A 7,885-nucleotide genomic window follows, 5' to 3' on the forward strand; every position below is an offset into this window, starting at 1 on the left:
GGTAACAGCTGCTGCAGGAGTGGTGGTGGTAACAGCTGCTGCAGGAGTAGTGGTGGTGACAGCTGCTGCAGGAGTGGTGGTGGTAACAGCTGCTGCAGGAGTGGTGGTGGTAGCAGCTATTGCAGGGGTGGTGGTGGTGGTGACAGCTGCTGCAGGAGTGGTGGTGGTAGCAGCTGCTGCAGTTGTGGTGGTGGTGACAGCTGCTGCAGGAGTGGTGGTGGTAACAGCTGCTGCAGGAGTGGTGGTGTTAGCAGCTGCTGCAGGGGTGGTGGTGGTGGTGACAGCTGCTGCGGGAGTGGTGGTGGTGACAGCTGCTGCAGGAGTGGTGGTGGTGACAACTGCTGCAGGAGTGGTGGTGGTAGCAGCTGCTGCAGTTGTGGTGGTGGTGACAGCTGCTGCAGGAGTGGTGGTGGTAACAGCTGCTGCAGGAGTGGTGGTGGTAACAGCTGCTGCAGGAGTAGTGGTGGTGACAGCTGCTGCAGGAGTGGTGGTGGTGACAGCTGCTGCAGGATTGGTGGTGGTGACAGCTGCTGCAGGAGTTGTTGTGGTATCAGCTGCTGCAGTAGTGTTGTTGGTAGCAGCTGCTGCAGGAATGTTGGTGATAGCAGCTGCTGTAGGAGTCGTGGTAACAACATTAACTCTGACATTTTAAATAGGAAATTTACAAACTTTTGTAGTTTTTTTTAAAACCTTTAATACACAACAAGTTTGCTGCAACTACAGGTGAATGAAATTAACATATTTCGGCTGATAAAGACATAACCCTTTTTTTTGGCTGTAATGGTAGAATGAGGCTGTGCATCCCCTCATGAGATATAGAACGTTTTAACCCAATGAAAGGTTAACCACTAAGGAACACACACACACACACACAGACACACACACAGACACACACACACAGACACACACACACACACACACACACACACACACACACACACACACAGTGTATTACCTGCTAGCAGGAGGAGAATCATCAGAGGCTTCATATCCATGTCCTTTTATGTCTCTGTAGAGGTGAACCACACAACATCAATCATCAATGAACCCCATTGGATCTTCCATTAACAGCTGTTGAAGGATGATGTCATTACACACACACAACATCAATCATCAATGAACCCCATTGGATCTTCCATTAACAGCTGTTGAAGGATGATGTCATTACACACACACAACATCAATCATCAATGAACCCCATTGGATCTTCCATTAACAGCTGTTGAAGGATGATGTCATTACACACACACAACATCAATCATCAATGAACCCCATTGGATCTTCCATTAACAGCTGTTGAAGGATGATGTCATTACACACACACAACATCAATCATCAATGAACCCCATTGGATCTTCCATTAACAGCTGTTGAAGGATGATGTCATTGACCAACATTAATTAGAGATCAGTCAATATTCCAAAATCATATAATGTTAGTTGATATTCCAAAAAGCAATCCCATAATACTTCCAGTTGTAATAACGGTATCCCTTATGTGTTTACCAGTAGGTGTCTTGTCAGCCTGCTTCCAATGTCTTCAGCCCTCTGCTCTGCTTTCACTGTAGATTACTGTATTATTATTAATAGTATTATTATTATTACTATTATACTTGTTATTATCATCATTATTATCATTATCATTATTATTATTAATATTACTGTTATCATTATTATTATTATCGCTATTATTATTATTGTCATTATTAATGTTATCGCTGTTATTATTATGATTGTTATTACAATATTATTATTATTTATATTATTATTGTTAACATTATTATTATTGCTATTATTACTATTAATATTATTATCAATATTATCATCATCATTATCATTATTATTGTTATCATCACTATTATTAATATTATCATTATCGTTATTATCATTATTATTATCATTATTATTATTATTTTCATTATTATTATAATTATTATTATCATTATTATTATCATTATCATGATTATTATCATTTGTATTAACATTATCATGATTATTATCATTATTATTATCATTATCATGATTGTTATCATTATCATTATCGTGATTATTATCATTATTATTATCATTATTATTAGTATTATTATTAAAATTATTATTAATAATAACTATTAATTATTATCAATATCATTATCATAATAATATTAATAATAATGATGATCATCATGATCCTAATCGTTATCATTATTATTATTATTATCATTATTATCATTATCATTATTATCATCATCATCATCATTATTATTATTATTATTATTATTATCATTATTATCGTCGTCATTATTATCATTATTATTATTTTTATTATTATTAATGTAATTATTGTTAATCTTATTATTATTATTATCATTATTATCATTTATTTAACCTTCTACAAGTATAGTAGGCACCCTATTCCATATATACAGTATAGTGCACTGCTTAGGCACCCTATTCCCTATATACAGTATAGTGCACTGCTTAGGCACCCTATTCCCTATATACAGTTTATTTTAATGAAACCTTTATTTAACTAGGCAAGTCAGTTATGAATAAATTATTATTTACAATGACGGCCTACACCGGCCAAACCGGAACCCAGCCAGGATTCGAACCAGGGTATCTGTAGTGACGCCTCAACCACTGAGACGCAGTGCCCTAAACCACCGCGCCACTTGGGAGCCCAGAAAAAAAATAAGTGTTTCTAAGGTTACCAGTAATCAAGTATGTGTCTTTTAAAAAAAAAAATCTTAAAGTCATTGATTCAGTGTGGTAGTTATCTTAAAGTCATTTATTCAGTGTGGTAGATATCTTAAAGTCATTGATTCAGTGTGGTAGTTATCTTAAAGTCATTGATTCAGTGTGGTAATGATCTTAAAGTCATTGATTCAGTATTGTAATTATCTTAAAGTCATTGATTCAGTGTGGTAATTATCTTAAAGTCATTGATTCAGTGTGGTAGTTATCTTAAAGTCATTGATTCAGTGTGGTAATGATCTTAAAGTCATTGATTCAGTGTGGAAATTATCTTAAAGTCATTGATTCAGCGTGGTAGATATCTTAAAGTCATTGATTCAGTGTGGTAATGATCTTAAAGTCATTGATTCAGTGTGGTAATTATCTTAAAGTCATTGATTCAGCGTGGTAGTTATCTTAAAGTCATTGATTCAGTATGGTAATTATCTTAAAGTCATTGATTCAGTGTGGTAGTTATCTTAACAATGTGAAGTGGAAGTGAGTCCAACATGTTTCTTTCTCCCCTCCTGTGCCGACCACACCTCCCTTTCATCATCATCTCTCTCTCTCTCCATCTTTCTCTCTCTCTAAATTGTGAATCGGATTGGCCCTGGTGAAGCGACATCAATAATTCTGCACCGCTTTAAAAATATCCCGTCAAGTAATCACCTACACTTATGGGTTTATACCTATAGCATCCCATTAATAACAGATGGCAACAGCTAACCTACATCTATGGGTTTATACCTATAGCATCCCATTAATAACAGATGGCAACAGTTAGCCTACATCTATGGGTTTATACCTGTAGCATCCCATTAATAACAGATGGCAACAGTTAACCTACATCTATGGGTTTATACCTATAGCATCCCATTAATAACAGATGGCAACAGTTAACCTACATCTATGGGTTTATACCTATTGTGTCCCATTAATAACAGATGGAACTTTCAATTGCATATTTAGGTCTACGACTACTAATGTCTTGAAATAGGAAGAAAAATATAAATACAATTTGAACAAGCAATCATGACAGTCAAATTCACCGAAGCTGCTTCCTACCTGAGAATATCAGAGACGTTGTTTCAGCTAGAACCTGCGGTTTGTAGACTACTCAGATGAGAAAGTATGCATCAATAACTTCACCTCTCTTTCTGAGAACTAAAGATGATCAACTCCTGGGCAGACGGGGTTTTGTACGATGACGGAAAATGAGACTTGGAATTTTTTTCTAACTTGCTGGACTCGTTTTTCCACTGCCATTCATGAGAGTCAATCATACCTTTCAAAACAATGTTTCCACCAACAAGACCCGCAAAACGACTAACCAAAATCAAAAAGTGACTCTTAGACTACCTTAACCCTGACCTTAACCACACCCTCAGTGTTATGACGTTAGTACAAACCCAGCTGAAAACAAACAACAAACACAAAGTGAGGGATCAATCACATTTATTCATAAAGCCCTTCTTTCATCACACCGGCCAAACCCGGACAAGTGGGACTCCCAATCACGGGCCGGTTGTGATCCAGCCAGGATTCGAACCAGGGTGTCTGTAGTGATGCCTCAACCACTGAGACACAGTGCCCTAAACCACTCAGGAGCCCAGAAAGAAAATAAGTGTTGCTAAGGTTACCAGTAATCAAGTATGTATCTTTTATTTTTACAACATTATCAAACTATCAAAGACGGGACTGGACATTCCCAAAAGGTTGTTTACTTTGACCAAAACAACGGTGGCCCTATCTAGTGCAAAAGATCACACAATTCCTTCAACAAAAGTTAGCCCCCTTTCTAGCCTTGTAATTACCAGACGAGCCAACAGTTCTTGTCAGCTTGTGAAGCACGACCCAACCTCTGAAGGTGTAGAGAAGGCCTTTAAAGGTGTAAATCCGAACCAGCCTCAAAACTCATTGATTCAGCGTGGTAGATATCTTAAAGTCATTGATTCAGTGTGGTAATTGTCTTAAAGTCATTGATTCAGCGTGGTAGTTATCTTAAAGTCATTGATTCAGTATGGTAGTTATCTTAAAGTCATTGATTCAGTGTGGTAATTGTCTTAAAGTCATTGATTCAGTGTGGTAATTATCTTAAAGTCATTGATTCAGTATGGTAGTTATCTTAAAGTAATTGACTCAGTGTGGTAATTGTCTTAAAGTCATTGATTCAGTGTGGTAGTTATCTTAAAGTCATTGTTTCAGTGTGGTAATTGTCTTAAAGTCATTGATTCAGTGTGGTCATTATCTTAAAGTCATTGATTCAGTGTGGTAATTATCTTAACAATGTTAAGTGGAAGTGAGTCCAACCTGTTTCTTTCTCCCCTCCTGTGCCGTCTACACCTCGCTTTCATCTCCATCTTTCCATCTCTCTCTCTCCATCTTTCTCTCTCTCCATCTTTCTCTCTCTAAATTGTGAATCGGATTGGCCCTGGTGAAGCTACATCAACAATTCTGCACCGCTTTAAAAATATCCCGTCAAGCAATCACCTACATCTATGGGTTTATACCTGTAGCATCCCATTATTAATAACAGATGGAACTTTCAATTGCATAGTTATTTCTAGGACTACTAATGTCTTGAAATAGGAAGAAATATGTATATACAATTTGAACAAGCAATCATGACAGTCAAATTCACCGAAGTTGCTTCCTACCTGAGAATATCAGAGACGTTGTTTCAGCTAGAACCTGCGGTTTATAGACTACTCAGATGAGAAAGTACGCACCAATAACTTCACCTCTCTTTCTGAGAACTAAAGATGATCAACTCCTGGGTAGAGGGGGTTTTGTACGATGACGGAAAATGAGACTTGGAATTTGTTTCTAAGTTGCTGGACTCGTTTTTCAACTGCCATTCATGAGCATCAATCATACCTTTCAAAACAATGTTTCCACCTGCAAGACCCGCAAAACAACTAACCAAAATCAAAAAGTGACTCTTAGACTACCTTAACCATGACCTTAACCACACCCTCAGTGTTATGATAGTACAAACCCAGCTGAAAACAAACAACAAACACAAAGTGAGGGATCAATCACATTTATTCATAAAGCCCTTCTTTCATCACACCAGCCAAACCCAGACAAGTGGGACTCCCAATCACGGGCCGGTTGTGATCCAGCCAGGATTCAAACCAGGGTGTCTGTAGTGATGCCTCAACCACTGAGACACAGTGCCCTAAACCACCGCGCCACTCGGGAGCCCAGAAGAAAAAATAAGTGTTGCTAAGGTTACCAGTAATCAAGTATGTATCTTTTATTTTTACAACATTATCAAACTATCAAAGACGGGACTGGACATTCCCAAAAGGTTGTTTACTTTGACCAAAACAACGGTGGCCCTATCTAGTGCAAAAGATCACACAATTCCTTCAACAAAAGTTAGCCACCTTTCTAGCCTTGTAATTACCAGACGAGCCAACAGTTCTTGTCAGCTTGTGAAGCACGACCCATCCTCTGAAGGTGTAGAGAAGGCCTTTAAAGGTGTAAATCCTAACCAGCCTCAAAACTCATTGATTCAGCGTGGTAGATATCTTAAAGTCATTGATTCAGTGTGGTAGATATCTTAAAGTCATTGATTCAGTGTGGTAGTTATCTTAAAGTCATTGATTCAGTGTGATAATTATCTTAAAGTCATTTATTCAGCGTGGTAGATATCTTAAAGTCATTTATTCAGTGTGGTAGATATCTTAAAGTCATTGATTCAGTGTGGTAGTTATCTTAAAGTCATTGATTCAGTGTGGTAATTATCTTAAAGTCATTTATTCAGCGTGGTAGATATCTTAAAGTCATTGATTCAGTGTGGAAGTTATCATAAAGTCATTGATTCAGTATGGTAATTATCTTAAAGTCACTTGATTCAGTATGGTAGTTATCTTAAAGTCATTGATTCAGTGTGGTAATTATCTTAAAGTCATTTATTCAGTATGGTAATTATCTTAAAGTCATTGATTCAGTGTGGTAATTATCTTAACAATGTTAAGTGGAAGTGAGTCCAACCTGTTTCTTTCTCCCCTCCTGTGCCGTCTACACCTCCCTTTCATCTCTCTCTCTGTCTCTCTCTCTCTCTCTGTCTCTCTCTCTCTCTCTCTCCATCTTTCTCTCTCTCTCTAAATTGTGAATCGGATTGGCCCTGGTGAAGCTACATCAACAATTCTGCACCGCTTTAAAAATATCCCGTCAAGCAATCACCTACACATATGGGTTTATACCTATAGCATCCCATTAATAACAGATGGCAACAGTTAACCTACATCTATGGGTTTATACCTATAGCATCCCATTAATAACAGATGGCAACAGTTAACCTACATCTATGGGTTTATACCTATAGCATCCCATTATTAATAACAGATGGAACTTTCAATTGCATATTTAGGTCTACGACTACTAATGTCTTGAAATAGGAAGAAAAATATAAATACAATTTGAACAAGCAAACATCACAATCAAATTCACCGAAGCTGCTTCCTACCTGAGAATATCAGAGACGTTGTTTCAGCTAGAACCTGCGGTTTGTAGACTACTCAGATGAGAAAGTACGCATCAATAACTTCACCTCTCTGAGAACTAAAGATGATCAACTCCTGGGCAGAGAGGGGTTTTGTACGATGACGGAAAATGAGACTTGGAATTTGTTTCTAAGTTGCTGGACTCGTTTTTCCACTGCCATTCATGAGAGTCAATCATACCTTTCAAAACAATGTTTCCACCAACAAGACCCGCAAAACGACTAACCAAAATCAAAAAGTGACTCTTAACCATGACCTTAACCACACCCTCAGTGTTATGATGTTAGTACAAACTCAGCTGAAAACAAACAACAAACACAAAGTGAGGGATCAATCACATTTATTCATAAAGCCCTTCTTTCATCACACCGGCCAAACCCAGACAAGTGGGACTCCCAATCACGGGCCGGTTGTGATCCAGCCAGGATTTGAACCAGGGTGTCTGTAGTGATGCCTCAACCACTGAGACACAGTGCCCTAAACCACCGCGCCACTCGGGAGCCCAGAAGAAAAAATAAGTGTTGCTAAGGTTACCAATAATCAAGTATGTATCTTTTATTTTTACAACATTATCAAACTATCAAAGACGGGACTGGACATTCCCAAAAGGTTGTTTACTTTGACCAAAACAACGGTGGCCCTATCTAGTGCAAAAGT

General features: G+C 37.9%; 3 long non-coding RNA genes across 3 annotated transcripts; all 3 read right to left on the reverse strand.

The window, feature by feature from the left end:
• Positions 1 to 542: 542 nt before the first annotated feature.
• LOC115184279 (uncharacterized) lies at positions 543 to 1,364 on the reverse strand. Its single transcript, XR_003874252.1, has 2 exons — positions 956 to 1,364; positions 543 to 611 (listed from the first exon to the last, which is right to left on the reverse strand). It is a non-coding gene; the product is annotated as an uncharacterized LOC115184279 (long non-coding RNA).
• Positions 1,365 to 3,292: 1,928 nt separating this feature from the next.
• On the reverse strand, positions 3,293 to 5,795 carry LOC115184276 (uncharacterized). Its single transcript, XR_003874249.1, has 2 exons — positions 5,205 to 5,795; positions 3,293 to 3,615 (listed from the first exon to the last, which is right to left on the reverse strand). It is a non-coding gene; the product is annotated as an uncharacterized LOC115184276 (long non-coding RNA).
• Positions 5,796 to 6,809: 1,014 nt separating this feature from the next.
• On the reverse strand, positions 6,810 to 7,287 carry LOC115184278 (uncharacterized). The gene is made up of 2 exons (XR_003874251.1): positions 6,987 to 7,287; positions 6,810 to 6,928 (listed from the first exon to the last, which is right to left on the reverse strand). It is a non-coding gene; the product is annotated as an uncharacterized LOC115184278 (long non-coding RNA).
• Positions 7,288 to 7,885: the final 598 nt, after the last annotated feature.

Source organism: Salmo trutta, unplaced genomic scaffold, assembly GCF_901001165.1.
Source record: "Salmo trutta unplaced genomic scaffold, fSalTru1.1, whole genome shotgun sequence".
In the NCBI taxonomy this organism is placed as follows: Eukaryota; Metazoa; Chordata; class Actinopteri; order Salmoniformes; family Salmonidae; genus Salmo; species Salmo trutta.